The sequence below is a fragment of the Dermacentor andersoni genome, unplaced genomic scaffold (assembly GCF_023375885.2).
Source record: "Dermacentor andersoni unplaced genomic scaffold, qqDerAnde1_hic_scaffold ctg00000599.1, whole genome shotgun sequence".
Lineage (NCBI taxonomy): Eukaryota > Metazoa > Arthropoda > Arachnida > Ixodida > Ixodidae > Dermacentor > Dermacentor andersoni.
Window position 1 is genome coordinate 22,501 of NW_027315281.1, and position 15,000 is coordinate 37,500.

General features: G+C 54.8%; 4 non-coding genes across 4 annotated transcripts in view; 3 read left to right on the forward strand and 1 right to left on the reverse strand.

Moving 5' to 3' along the window:
- Nucleotides 1-4,464: 4,464 nt before the first annotated feature.
- On the reverse strand, nt 4,465-4,656 carry LOC140214741 (U2 spliceosomal RNA). Its single transcript, XR_011891671.1, has one exon. It is a non-coding gene; the product is annotated as a U2 spliceosomal RNA (small nuclear RNA).
- Nucleotides 4,657-10,307: 5,651 nt separating this feature from the next.
- On the forward strand, nt 10,308-12,122 carry LOC140214735 (small subunit ribosomal RNA). The gene has a single exon (XR_011891666.1). It is a non-coding gene; the product is annotated as a small subunit ribosomal RNA (ribosomal RNA).
- Nucleotides 12,123-13,696: 1,574 nt separating this feature from the next.
- On the forward strand, nt 13,697-13,849 carry LOC140214739 (5.8S ribosomal RNA). The gene has a single exon (XR_011891669.1). It is a non-coding gene; the product is annotated as a 5.8S ribosomal RNA (ribosomal RNA).
- Nucleotides 13,850-14,995: 1,146 nt separating this feature from the next.
- The window catches only part of LOC140214736 (large subunit ribosomal RNA), a 3,959-nt gene continuing 3,954 nt past the window's right edge, over nt 14,996-15,000 (forward strand). The window contains exon 1 of the ribosomal RNA XR_011891667.1: nt 14,996-15,000. This exon is cut by the window's right edge and continues 3,954 nt beyond it. This is a non-coding gene — a ribosomal RNA (large subunit ribosomal RNA).

A 15,000-nucleotide genomic window follows, 5' to 3' on the forward strand; every position in this document is an offset into this window, starting at 1 on the left:
GTAACAGCGAGGCCGGTATTGACTGCCGCCTCGCGCACACTGGTACAGGGGGGGCTGCTTTTTTTTTTTTTTTTTTTTTTTTCGCCGCCCCGGCTGACGTGGTTGCGGACTTTGCCGCGCGCAGGCGCGCGACAGACTTCTACCGGACTGCATACAATTTCAGCAACAACAATCCCGTGGGTTCAGTTGCAGTCCCCGCGTGGCTTAAGCGCCGAGCATTTTTACTCGCTACCTGGCTTAAGCGCCGAGCATTTTTATCGCGCTACCTGGCTTAAGCGCCGAGCATTTTCAGCCTTAAGCGCGGGCGTTCGGCGCTCTCCGTGGCCGCCCCGGCTGACGTGGTTGCGGACTTTGCCGCGCGCCGGCGCCGACAGACTTCCACCGGAATGCATACAATTTCAGCAACAATCCCGTGGCTTCAGTTTTAGTCCCCGCGTGGCTTAAGCGCCGAGCATTTTTTCTCGCTACCTGGCGTAAGCGCCGAGCATTTTCAGGCTTAAGCGCGGGCGTTCGGCGCTCTCCGTGGCCGCCCCGGCTGACGTGGTTGCGGACTTTGCCGCGCGCAGCTTGAGCGGTGAGCATTTTCAGTCGCCATATGTGGCTTAAGCGCGGGCGGGGTGTGGCCGCCCCGGCTGACGTGGTAGCGGACTTGGCGTAATGTTGCCCGTTGTTTCACAGGAAACGGGCACCGCGAATTTCATGCTTTCTTTCCAGCTTGGAACGTTTGGCTTTGTGTGCGGGTGCTGCATTTAAGGAGCTGTGTATAACTTTATAGAGCGTCTCAAGAAAAACAATTTGTTTGAAGCTTCACACGTGAGAGGAGCGGCTTCTGAGTACGAGGCGGTTTTCCTTTTTTTTTTTTTCTGCCGATAATTGTACTCATCTGCCACGTCTCTCACCACGATATGATATTTTTTTGGGGGGTTTCTCCTTTGATCCTCAAGTGAACGGACTGTCCAGTACTGATGCCATTTACAAAAATCCAAAACAGCAGAGGCCCGCACCTGCTCAATCAACGCCAACTCAATTTAAGGAAGGGCTGTTCAAAAGCTGATCGAAACCATCCAGTTTGGGAAAACCTATTTTATGCAGTAGTTTTTATTATTATTTTTTTTTTATTGTGAGAGACGTGAAATCCACACCACGAAATGAACGTCCCTTTGTTACCCTTTTGTTACCGCGGCTTCGAAACCGTGCGTAATACCAATTTAATTGTGTCCTGGTTGGCCGTTTGTCAGCACTTTGTGTTCTTCTAGAAAATCAACTACTAGTTTATAAATTACGTGCGCGAAATTTTCCTCCGTGTGCACCACCAAAATACTTAAAGAAGAGAGAATGCGTCCGGGGCCTTGGGATTTCGAAAATGCCGTGCTCTGAAATTTTCACATCCGCCATTGGAAAGATAATTATTATCCGTCGTAAAAAAGAAAAAAAAAAAGAAAGAAATCACATTTGAAATTATCATTGAAAGTGGCCACGTTTTTCGGGGCATGTCTTGATGAAATAATTTCAGTTCAGTTCAGCATGATTGGATTTCATCTTTTCCAGTATTCTCAGTACTCTCGTTGTAGTACCAATTGCCGGCAGATTTTTTTTTTAGTTGTTTAGAGTTATACATTCCTGAACGATGTTTTTCTTTTCCTCAAAGCTAGCCATAGAACCAGCGCTTTCTATAAAATCATGACAATAAGAATCCAGCATATCGGTTCATCTTCGGCGCGATTAAAGTTCGGGAACTGGCGATTTTTTATTGCCGTGATCAAGAAGGTTAACACCAGATAAGGCGTGATATTTCAGCATACCAGTCACGATATCTAATCGAATCTAAGATTGAAATGGCGTTCTGAATTCTTTCGGTTCCAGATAGAAAGAAACAGAAAAAAAAAAAAAAAGAAAGGATGTGATTGATTGCCATTCAAATCTGAAGACCGCGTGGAGAAAGTGTTCCGGTTTACATTCGGCAAATCAAAATGAACGGCTAAAATTAATCCATCGTCTGGTTTCATGCGCGAGATCACGTAAAAGGCAGCCATTCTTCTTAGCATGGTTTCTCTCTTTTGCTCTCTCATTCGCGCACGGAAATTTCTTCGTACGGGAATTTTATGAAGCGAAGGCGGCTGCAGACCATTTTCTTTGTTTAGTTCATGTTCGTAGGCGCAAATTACAAACCTAACACTTGGAGCAACATTTCCACTACTCTAGAGGGGCATAAACTGTAGACAGTGCACGCTTTCTCATTTATCCAATCGCTCGCAAACACATTGCATTGCTAGTCTACAGTGGCAATACAAAGTGACGTTTCACCATGCACGTCGAAGTTCATTACCAGTACCGCGCCAGCATCGACCGGCCGGCGAAGCGACGAGCTCAGCAGCGCATGCGCAAGGCCCGACACCACCCCAACCGAGCTTCCCTGCTTATCGGAGAGAGCAAGTGCGCGTGAACACGGGCGCGTCTGAGTATCTGGATTTAAAAAAAAAAAGAAAAAGAAAGCGTTTCCGAGATATTGACAAAGACAAGTGGTCGCGGTCGCTCTGAATCTTATCGTATTATAGAAAACGTGGGATGGCGGCGCTTCCTCGAGGGTCAGAAAGTACAATCGTCGAACTAGGTGGCAAGTGGAGTACATCCTTTTTCTTGGAACGGTTTGCAATTGACTGCTTGAATGTGCCGACCACGCGTCGCGGGTCGCGTATAGAGCCAACCGTTGGCAAGCACGCGTCTAGCGTAGCAGCAGAACCGATCGCGGTTGCGATAACCCATCGTTGGCAGCGAAAAAGAAAAACACCCACACGCAGTTTGTAGCAATAACCGTACAAATCAATGTGGTTTTAAATATAGCTTCACTGGTCACCCAAGAAGGGCACCGAAACTTTCTCATGACGCACACCGCTGTAGTCCACAAAGAACAAAGCGCACAAAATAGATATGATACAGCCGCACCGCATTATTTCGTGTTTTCACCATTTCATTACTTTCGTGTGCATGCGCGCTAGGGCCACGCAGGCCAGGAGTAAAAGGCACGAAAAAAAAAAAAAAAATGGTACGCAATCCTAAGCTTTGACTTGACTGCTGTGGCACTCGCATTTGTGTTCTTTACCTTAGGCGAACGCAATGCGCAAACTGAACTGGAATTTCCAATAATGGAAATTCCTGTTTGGCTCATATTTGCGTTTTTCGCCCGAGCAAGCGCTTCACTGCACTACGCTTTGCCCCTTCAACGTGGCTACACTGCCCGGCAGGCGTGTTCTGCGTAGGGCCGAACCTGCAGGCAAAAAGCATGGGCGCCGCCATCTTGTTGAGAGCGGCGCCAGGGACACAATCGCGCCTAGCTCATTGAGTTTTCCCCCAAAACTGAAAAAAATTTGACTTCATTAAACGAGAAAGATGCCACGAGTGTCCCAACAAAAAGCTTTGAGGATTACCGAAGGGTAACTGAGGGCGACGCAACGGGCTCTGGAAAGAAGGATGATGGGTGTGGCGTCACGGGGGGATCGGAATAGAGCAGATTGGGGTGTGCGAGAACAAACGCTCGTTAATGACACCAAAGTTTAAACCAGGAAAAACAAATGGGCATGCGCAGGGCATGCAATCTGGGGGGAAGATAACCGGTGGCCATTAAGGGTTACAGACTGAATTCCGAGAGGAGGGAAGCGTAGCAGGGGGTGGCAGAAAGGTAGGAGGGCAGATTAGATTAGGGACTACATGGCGACAATCGGCACCTGACCGGGGTACTTGGAGGATCATGGGAGATGCCTTTGCCCTGCAGTGGGCGTAGCCAGGATGATGATGATGATGATGTTCATGATGAAAAGGTAGCAACAGGTCTTCGTAACATACAGGTTAGAAAGATGAGGCACCTTTTAACCCTTGAATATATTTCGCCACATTCGGGCATACGACAAGTTTGTTTTCGAGGCGCTCGGTCCCACTGCTGCGAAAATGTGTACACAAAGGCTGCACAGTAGTTGCCAGAAATCGGGCACTCTATTTTTCTTTCATAGGGAATCTTTCTTCCACTTGGGCAGCGGATTTCGGCGGCAGGGCGAGCTTGCGTGGGCGCGGTGGTTTACGGATCCAAGCGATAGTGAACTCCAAAATCCAGTGTTGGCTTTGAGTGGGATTCATATTGATTGCGAACCCCACGGCTAATCCTACCCCCCATCCCCCCAAGTGGCTCTTTACAGGAGACAATCATTCAGAGACATCGGACAAATAGGAATTCTGGTTCTTTCTTTTGCTTTCATTAATTTTTCTCGAAGCCCATAACTAGAAATTTGCTGGAGCGGCTGTCCCATTTGCGACGCAACAAGTGCGACGCTACACACAGATGGAGTGGCAGTTTAATTACTCTCGTGGTCCGCGAACCGGCATCGTTGCGTGTAGTATAGGAATGGTGCGTGTCAAGTCAGTGCTCGCGTTGAGCTTGTGCTCTTCATTTTGATTGAATGAAGTCTCACCTAAGTGAGCGGGGCCGATCCCGGAGGTAGTGCAATACCGGGCCGACCTGCGGCGGAGGTGAAGCAGGCTTCAAGCACTCCGCCAACTTCCAAAAATAGGTTTAATATCGTGGGTCCATATAGAACCCGTATCAGATATTAAGCTGATAAGAACAGAGTTTTTTATTTATGCTAGTTACAAATACATCAAAAATATGTTACAAAACCAAGGAAAAAACGGATAAAAGGTGTATAATCTAAAAACGCAAACAAATGACTAAAAAAACTAGTTAGTGGTGTTAGTGATAAAAGGCTAAAACTGTAAAGGTGTAAAATACATGGCAAAACGCTTCTCTAAAACATAAAAGATCATTAAGAGGTGCCTACATGGGCTTTAAAAATCTTCGTAGATGGGCTTCGTAAATCTTCGTACATGGGCTTTAAAAATCTACACTTTGATCTTAGCCAAAAGGCCGAGAAGCGATGTCCTTCACTTCACTTCATTGTACTACTGCCTTGTGGGCGCCCTGCCGACATGGGTAACCTCAGCAACAGCGTGGGCAATATTATAAAATTCAGCCTGTGTACAGACTCAACGCTCCCTATCTCACGGATGAATTCGCAACGCCTCAGTCTTTCGCTGTTAACGAAACGCTGTCGCGTAGAAACGAGACCCGAGTGCAAGCTTGCTTGTAACGCGAAACCAACCAAGGCAACCTCGTAGAAAACGGAACAGGCGAGCGGAAAAAAAACGCGCCAGGGGAATGCTTACTTCCGTCTGAATGCGACCGCTCAAGGTGACCTTCCTTGAGGGCTTCGTTTCAAGCCCGTGTGCAATTGTAATATACTACGCGCATTTCCTTCATTTCTTTTTATTTACCGCAAGGCCCACTGAAAATTTTGATACGGCACAGGCCGGGACGGATCGCAACGTGTCGAATCGACCGGTAGAATTAGGTAGCATGCCCCATGTACGAAGACGAGCAACATAGAAGTGAATGACAAAATAAATATAGAAAACGCTGCACACTCCTTCCAACCGGAAACATAGAGGGGAGAAAGATCGCCATCTGAAACACAGGCATTGTAAAAAAAAGAAAAAAAAAAGTGCTACCTCATCATCTTTACCATTACCGTGTGTGTGTATGTATATATGCATGTGTGTGTGTGTGTGTTTGTGTATTTATATATATATATATATATATATATATATATATATACGCACACATGCTAGCATAGCTTAAACGCAGCTGGAAAGCTCAGCCTTGCACAAGAACCACCCCCTGTCGCAAACCCCTTTGAAACATTCAAATGCCAAACACGAGTAGAGCGAGGTCGTTCGAACCTGGCGCCAAAACGCATTGGCGCCATCTGTGTACGGAACTAGGAAAACCTGCGGACTTTGCAATACAGAAAGAAAGGTAGATGGCGCGAGCTAACGCTCCATTGCATACTAAGAACGAGAGTTAGTGAATAATGGCAGAAACGTCTTGGGAAGAGAAAAAAAAAAAAAACACGCAAAAGTTGTTGGCTTGTGCAAGCACTCTATGTTACAGCGATTAAAGAGCATAGCATCTTCTACAACAGCAGCTACAAAAAGAAGAAGAACGTGAGAGAGGGAGAGAGACAGGCGTGTTTCTTTGGAATGCAGAGCATGCAGCACATACTATAAAGTGCCAAAGAGACGGGGAAAGCAGATGGCGCGAAGGTGTATGTCCTCAAAGCTTGAAAGCAATTTCTAAATTACATGTACCGAAGTCCACCTACTCTCATCAGGTTGCTCCCGCCTCCAGTTGCGTTTAAAGTGAAATTACAGTCGCCTCAAAGGCAGACAGAGAGAGAGTGAAAATAGGTACACTTGCTTCGCGCAGCTGCAGCCGTTCAAATTTTACAGCAAGAGCACTCCCGAAGCAACAAAGTCCGCTGCCGCCTGGGCGCAATGCGCTCGCTTCAGTAAATTGCCGTGCTGGCCTCGGCAACCAAGAGGTGTAGTGCGGCAGACTGCTGCATTGTAGCACACCGCAAACCGTGCAGACGTAAGCGATCGCCTCGACATCGCTGCGAGCGCTCGAAGAGACAAAGTCCGAAACCACGTGTGCCGGGGCGGTGCGAGCGCGACGCCTTTGACGCAACTTTTGCGTACAAGCCGCCGCACCGCCACGACGGAATCGCTGGCATCCCGCACGCAGCTGCATTGTGTCACGCCGGCAATCGTTGAAACACCACGCAGTCGTCGGCGTCGGCCCCGACATGGTTGCGAGCGCTGGAAGAGACAAAGTCCGAAACCGCGTGTGCCGGGGCGGCGCGAGCGCGACGCCTTTGACGCAACTTTTGCGTACAAGCCGCCGCACGGACACGACGGAGCCGGTGTCACCCTGCAGAGGGCTGCACTATAGCACGCCGGGAACCGGCAAAGAACCGCGCAGACGTCGTCGTTGGCCGCGGCGTTGCCGCGAGCACGCGAAGAGACAAAGTCCGAAAGGACGTCAGCCGGGGCGTCGAGCACGCCGCCCGCACTGTTCGCACGCGTGCTCGGAAATGGCGAAGGGGCCGCGCTAGCGTGCCTTGAATCGGTGAGCGGCGGTACCGCGGCGATCGCCAGAGCTCGAATCCGCCCTGCAAAAGCCAAATATTGGCGCTCGGCTCGGCGCAGTACGCCGCCGCGTCGCACGAGTACGGCCCCATGGAGGTCTGGGCACTTATCGCTGCTACTGTAAGGGGCCGTACGGCCCCGGCCGACATTGTACCGTAGTGCGATTTTCGGCTTGCGCGTGCTCGTGGCGTAGTCCGCGCACCGTTCCGACGTCGACAATCGTGCCCACGACTACGCGAGCGCTGGAAGAGACAAAGTCCGAAACCGCGTGTGCCGGGGCGGCGCGAGCGCGACGCCTTTGACGCAACTTTTGCGTACAAGCCGCCGCACGGACACGACGGAGCCGGTGTCGCCCTGCAGAGGGCTGCACTATAGCACGCCGGGAACCGGCAAAGAACCGCGCAGACGTCGTCGTTGGCCGCGGCGTTGCCGCGAGCACGCGAAGAGACAAAGTCCGAAACGACGTCAGCCGGGGCGTCGAGCACGCCGCCCGCACTGTTCGCACGCGTGCTCGGAAATGGCGAAGGGGCCGCGCTAGCGTGCCTTGAATCGGTGAGCGGCGGTACCGCGGCGATAGCCAGAGCTCGAATCCGCCCTGCAAAAGCCAAATATTGGCGCTCGGCTCGGCGCAGTACGCCGCCGCGTCGCACGAGTACGGCCCCATGGAGGTCTGGGCACTTATCGCTGCTACTGTAAGGGGCCGTACGGCCCCGGCCGACATTGTACCGTAGTGCGATTTTCGTCTTGCGCGTGCTCGTGGCGGTGTCCGCGCACCGTTCCGACGTCGACAATCGTGCCCACGACTACGCGAGCGCTGGAAGAGACAAAGTCCGAAACCGCGTGTGCCGGGGCGGCGCGAGCGCGACGCCTTTGACGCAACTTTTGCGTACAAGCCGCCGCACGGACACGACGGAATCGCTGGCATCCCGCACGCAGCTGCATTGTGTCACGCCGGCAATCGTTGAAACACCACGCAGTCGTCGGCGTCGGCCCCGACATGGTTGCGAGCGCTGGAAGAGACAAAGTCCGAAACCGCGTGTGCCGGGGCGGCGCGAGCGCGACGCCTTTGACGCAACTTTTGCGTACAAGCCGCCGCACGGACACGACGGAGCCGGTGTCGCCCTGCAGAGGGCTGCACTATAGCACGCCGGGAACCGGCAAAGAACCGCGCAGACGTCGTCGTTGGCCGCGGCGTTGCCGCGAGCACGCGAAGAGACAAAGTCCGAAACGACGTCAGCCGGGGCGTCGAGCACGCCGCCCGCACTGTTCGCACGCGTGCTCGGAAATGGCGAAGGGGCCGCGCTAGCGTGCCTTGAATCGGTGAGCGGCGGTACCGCGGCGATCGCCAGAGCTCGAATCCGCCCTGCAAAAGCCAAATATTGGCGCTCGGCTCGGCGCAGTACGCCGCCGCGTCGCACGAGTACGGCCCCATGGAGGTCTGGGCACTTATCGCTGCTACTGTAAGGGGCCGTACGGCCCCGGCCGACATTGTACCGTAGTGCGATTTTCGTCTTGCGCGTGCTCGTGGCGGTGTCCGCGCACCGTTGCGACGTCGACAATCGTGCCCACGACTACGCGAGCGCTGGAAGAGACAAAGTCCGAAACCGCGTGTGCCGGGGCGGCGCGAGCGCGACGCCTTTGACGCAACTTTTGCGTACAAGCCGCCGCACGGCCACGACGGAGCCGGTGTCACCCTGCAGAGGGCTGCACTGTAGCACGCCGGGAACCGGCAAAGAACCGCGCAGACGTCGTCGTTGGCCGCGGCGTTGCCGCGAGCACGCGAAGAGACAAAGTCCGAAACGACGTCAGCCGGGGCGTCGAGCACGCCGCCCGCACTGTTCGCACGCGTGCTCGGAAATGGCGAAGGGGCCGCGCTAGCGTGCCTTGAATCGGTGAGCGGCGGTACCGCGGCGATCGCCAGAGCTCGAATCCGCCCTGCAAAAGCCAAATATTGGCGCTCGGCTCGGCGCAGTACGCCGCCGCGTCGCACGAGTACGGCCCCATGGAGGTCTGGGCACTTATCGCTGCTACTGTAAGGGGCCGTACGGCCCCGGCCGACATTGTACCGTAGTGCGATTTTCGTCTTGCGCGTGCTCGTGGCGGTGTCCGCGCACCGTTGCGACGTCGACAATCGTGCCCACGACTACGCGAGCGCTGGAAGAGACAAAGTCCGAAACCGCGTGTGCCGGGGCGGCGCGAGCGCGACGCCTTTGACGCAACTTTTGCGTACAAGCCGCCGCACGGCCACGACGGAGCCGGTGTCACCCTGCAGAGGGCTGCACTGTAGCACGCCGGGAACCGGCAAAGAACCGCGCAGACGTCGTCGTTGGCCGCGGCGTTGCCGCGAGCACGCGAAGAGACAAAGTCCGAAACGACGTCAGCCGGGGCGTCGAGCACGCCGCCCGCACTGTTCGCACTCGTGCTCGGAAATGGCGAAGGGGCCGTGCTAGCGTGCCTCGAATCGATCGGCCGGGGGCCCCGTAGGGCGACAGACAGGCAATTGTGCAGGAAACCGTACTGGCCATTGGCGAGAAATTGCCGTTCGCGCATTCGGTGGACGCGCTGCGCTTTCACGACTTCGGCATTGTGCTGCCGACGTAAGCTTTCAATCTTGCTCGCGGCGTTACGAGGCGGCACGATTTTCGCCAAACGCTCGTCGAAAGTGGCACGAGTACGGCCCCATGGAGGTCTGGGTACTTATCGCTGCTATTATATGGGGGTCCCAGAGAGCAGTCGCCCCCAAAGCGACCTGGGTGTTTGATATGCGGCGGGCTTCGTGCCCGTCAAGCGTGTCCCCGGTATCGCTCCCGTGGATCCCACAGCTGACGTCTGCAGCCTCATCCGCTTGATGCGTTAGGGGCTGGTTGTCGGACGACGCTTTTTCCACGATATCGAAGTGTGTTCCGCATCGTCCTCGGACGAATCAAATACGAAAGCGCCGAAGGCGCGGGCGTGACCCGTCGCCTAGCGGCTTTGCCGTCTCGGCTACGTTGCAAGTGTCGGTCGGTCCACCAGTGCTGCGGGCTCGAGAGAAACCGCAAGCCGCGATCGAGTCGACACAACCGGTCTATCGAGAATGTTGCGTGCTTCTTGCCGCGTGGCGATACCCGGCCCTGCGGGGAGGGCGCCGTTGCGAGCTCGAACGCCGTCGTCTCGGACTGTGCAAAGTGCTACCCTTTGCGAGAACGAAGCGTGTTGGGGCGCCTGAAGGTGGCCTCGGCATCGCAAAAACGGCGTCCGGCCTGCTTGAAAGGCTGGACGCGCAGTTGAACGATTACCTGGTTGATCCTGCCAGTAATCATATGCTTGTCTCAAAGATTAAGCCATGCATGTCTAAGTACATGCCGAAATAAGGCGAAACCGCGAATGGCTCATTGAATCAGTTATGGTTCCTTAGATCGTTTCTTCCTACTTGGATAACTGTGGCAATTCTAGAGCTAATACATGCAGTGAGCCTGAAGCCCTTTGGGCGACGGGTGCTTTTATTAGACCAAGATCGATCGGGTTTCGGCCCGTATTGTGTGGTGACTCTGGATAACTTTGTGCTGATCGCATGGCCACGAGCCGGCGACGTTTCTTTCAAGTGTCTGCCTTATCAACTTTCGATGGTAGGTTACTTGCTTACCATGGTTGTTACGGGTAACGGAGAATCAGGGTTCGATTCCGGAGAGGGAGCCTGAGAAACGGCTACCACATCCAAGGAAGGCAGCAGGCGCGCAAATTACCCACTCCCGGCACGGGGAGGTAGTGACGAAAAATAACAATACGGGACTCTTTTGAGGCCCCGTAATTGAAATGAGTACACTCTAAATCCTTTAACGAGGATCAATTGGAGGGCAAGTCTGGTGCCAGCAGCCGCGGTAATTCCAGCTCCAATAGCGTATACTAAAGCTGCTGCGGTTAAAAAGCTCGTAGTTGGATCTCAGTTCCAGACGAGTAGTGCATCTACCCGATGCGACGGCTCGGACTGAACATCATGCCGGTCCTTTCTTGGTGCACTTCATTGTGTGCCTCGAGAAGGCCGGTGCTTTTACTTTGAAAAAATTAGAGTGCTCAACGCAGGCGAGTCGCCTGAATAAACTTGCATGGAATAATAGAACAAGACCTCGTTTCTGTTCTGTTGGTTTTTGGAATACGAGGTAATGATTAAGAGGGACAGACGGGGGCATTCGTATTGCGGCGCTAGAGGTGAAATTCTTGGACCGTCGCAAGACGAACTACTGCGAAAGCATTTGCCAAGAATGTTTTCTTTGATCAAGAACGAAAGTCAGAGGTTCGAAGGCGATCAGATACCGCCCTAGTTCTGACCATAAACGATGCCAACCAGCGATCCGCCTGAGTTACTCAAATGACTCGGCGGGCAGCTTCCGGGAAACCAAAGTGTTTGGGTTCCGGGGGAAGTATGGTTGCAAAGCTGAAACTTAAAGGAATTGACGGAAGGGCACCACCAGGAGTGGAGCCTGCGGCTTAATTTGACTCAACACGGGAAAACTTACCCGGCCCGGACACTGGGAGGATTGACAGATTGAGAGCTCTTTCTTGATTCGGTGGATGGTGGTGCATGGCCGTTCTTAGTTGGTGGAGCGATTTGTCTGGTTAATTCCGATAACGAACGAGACTCTAGCCTATTAAATAGGTGCGGGGTTCCCAGCACCTTACAACCTTCTTAGAGGGACAAGCGGCTCCTAGCCGCACGAAACAGAGCAATAACAGGTCTGTGATGCCCTTAGATGTCCGGGGCCGCACGCGCGCTACACTGAAGGAAGCAGCGTGTCTTTATCCCTGTCTGAAAAGACTGGGTAACCCGTGGAACTTCTTTCGTGATTGGGATAGGGGCTTGCAATTGTTCCCCTTGAACGAGGAATTCCCAGTAAGCGCGAGTCATAAGCTCGCGTTGATTACGTCCCTGCCCTTTGTACACACCGCCCGTCGCTACTACCGATTGAATGATTTAGTGAGGTCTTCGGACCGATGTCCGGCGCGGCCTTTCGGTTGCGCCGGTCTGTTGGAAAGATGACCAAACTTGATCATTTAGAGGAAGTAAAAGTCGTAACAAGGTTTCCGTAGGTGAACCTGCGGAAGGATCATTACCGGATTGTGAAGGGTGGCGAGCGCCATTGTTTCTACCCCGTGTGGGTGAAGCAGCTCGCTGCGCCCGACGCTTTCCGCCGCTGGCCCCGCTTGGACGCGGGGACGGCTATACCCGAACATGCCGGGGACTGCCTGAATTTTGAGGGGCGCCCCGTGCCAAATTTGTTGCGCCCAGTGGACGCCGGCTGCAACCTTGGACGGTTGGCTTGGCCGCGCCCGCGGGTAGAAACGGCGTAACGCACACTGGGTGGGCTTTCTGTCCGCTTTGGCGCTCTTGCGCGGAATGGGAGTAAGACGACCCGACCTGCTGCTTTGCCCAGTACGAGGGGAACGGCGAAGCGTGCGGTCGGTCAAGGAACTGACGGTCGAGAGCTAATGCCGCTGCCGCTTAGTACACACACGGAACCGTGGTGCGAGCGCTCTCCCGTCCTCCGCGGCAAACGCTGCCGAGTCTGAAAAGTCTGGCGGCTGCCGGTCGCTTCCTGCGGCGAGTATGGAGTAACGACCCGACTTTGTTGCCGCCCAAGTACTAAAGGAACGGTGTGGCGCTCGGTCGGTCATGGAACTGTCGGTATGAGGGTGCGGCTGCCAAGTACGGAAGGAACCGTGGCCTAAAGTGCTCTCCCGTCCTCCGCGGCAAATGCCACCGAGTCCGAAAGGGCCGGAGGCTGCCGGTCGGCTCCTGCTCGTGACGCGCGAGGTGTCGAGATCGCGGTTTAATGCGACGACGTCTGCAGGCTATTCGCCCGCCGCCGAGGGAAAGGCGGCGTTGCTGCGAAGTACCGAAGGAAACGCGGCTTTGCTACGTCGGAAGCGTTCTGCGGTTAGCGGACTTGTGCGCTTTGGGAAGGCGCCGCACGTCGAAAGAGGAAGTACGGACAGACGAGGGACTGTAGTCCCGGATTCGAACGCACTTGCGGCCAGGCCCTTGCTGGCTTCGTCTTCCGCCTCAAGTAGACTTGTTGTGGCGCCGGCGCAGGGAGCCGTCCCTGGCACTGGCCGAGTGGTTTTGGAGAGCTGCGCGAGTACGCGCGCCGGGCTCTTGTCTTTCGTCTCAAGTAGGCTGTTGGATCAACAGCGGTTATGCTGCGGCGATCTGCCGATGCGAAAGTGTGTGTGTGTTTGAGGCCCTTCTATGAACCTACTGCTGACTGAAGCGAAGCACGTCGATGGGGGTGAAGCCCTGCCCGTGGCCGTGTAGCCGTTAAAGACTCCACAGCGGCTTAGCCCTAATCATGGCTCTGTCGCTCTTTGCAATTTTTAGTGGAGCGATGTGAACGTGCACACGAGACACACGGGTCCGGTGGTTGGATGGCAGGTAAAACCGGCTTCGAGTGCGCGCAAACGGCATAAGCTACCTCGAGGGCAAGCGAGGAAGGCGTGGGCGCAAAACACACGCGCGAGTAGCAGGAGTGGAGTGCCATTAGGCTTTCAGCTGCTGAGACGCGGCCGCCGAAAGAGCGAGACTGGAGGAGCGCACGCCGAAAGGCGCTCTTCGAAACCACACACAGGGAGACGCCACGTGCCTAAAACCCTGGTTGTACTGTACTGAATTGAACAAACTATTTTTCACGACTCTAAGCGGTGGATCACTCGGTTCTCGGGTCGATGAAGAACGCAGCCAGCTGCGAGACTTGGTGTGAATTGCAGGACACACTGAGCACTGATTCTTTGAACGCACATTGCGGCCTTGGGTCTTCCCTTGGCTTCGTCTGTCTGAGGGTCGGATCACATATCAAGAGAGACTTCGGCGCACAGGGAACGTGCGTCCGTCGACTCGTTTTGACCGCGTCGGCATCATGGACAGTACGTTGAGCGCTAAAGCCACGCGCCAGCGGCCTCACGAGAGGGAGACGGTGGCAAACCGTTGTGCCAATTCTTCGAAAAGACGGAAACGAGGCATTACTACTGCAGCGTGACGAGTGCGCGCCTCTAGCAAGACCGCCGCAGGATGGAGTCGGATACCTGCAGGGAAAGAGCGGTCCAAGCACGAGGCGCGAACGTCTGTTGCCATGTAGCGCGCACGTTTGCGAGAGAGTCGGAAGCGCACGCTTGCGTGCACGGAAAACGTGGGAATGAAACGCCGGCCGATTCCCGCGCCGTGCGCAAAGCCAGCGCGATCGCAATTTGCGCTGTTTGCCTTCGAAGTACGTCGAGCTCCAGAGCTGGTCGCTCGTTCACGTCACCGCAGTTGTGTGGGCGCCCTTCCGGGCTTCGTCGCAGGAATGGGAATCGGCAGATTCTTGCGAGGAGCGGGGAGGAGAAGGGTGGCCCCCGAAAGCGGTTCGACGCGACAGCGCAGTCTGCGAGCGAGAAGAGTCACGGCACGGCGGAGAATTGCCGCGAAACGGAAAATGTCTCCTTCGAGAGCGTGGGTGCCCCGTTGGCCGAGCTGAAGCGTTCCGTCGTAGTCCGCCGTCGGTCCAAGTGCTTCGCAGTCTCTGTCCCCTAAAGACTGGGCCACTCCAGTTGGGGCAGGGGCGACGCTACACGAGACGATGCCTCCCGCCAGGTTTTAGTCGCCCCTGCGGTGCCCGCTGAAGCGGCGCGCTGCTAAGGCGATCTTTGCCTCGGTGGTGTTTGGGCTTCAGACACGGTCGCTTACCACGCAACTGCTCGTGCGCCGCACGCGCGCAGGCGGTTCACCGCCTGCCAGCCTCGTCTATAAGTAGCTCCGTGTTGGGCGAAGGACGTGGTAGGGCGTCGCACTCGGTTGGCGCTGGGTTTTCGAACGTGTCGAGTCCTTTTCGGCATACCGCTCGTATGACGCACGCGCGCAGGCGTTGTGCCGCCTGCCAGCCTTGTCCGTAAGGACGTGGCAGGGCGTCGTACTCGGTCGTGCTGGAATGGGCGAAAGCGATGTATCCGTTGTCGACC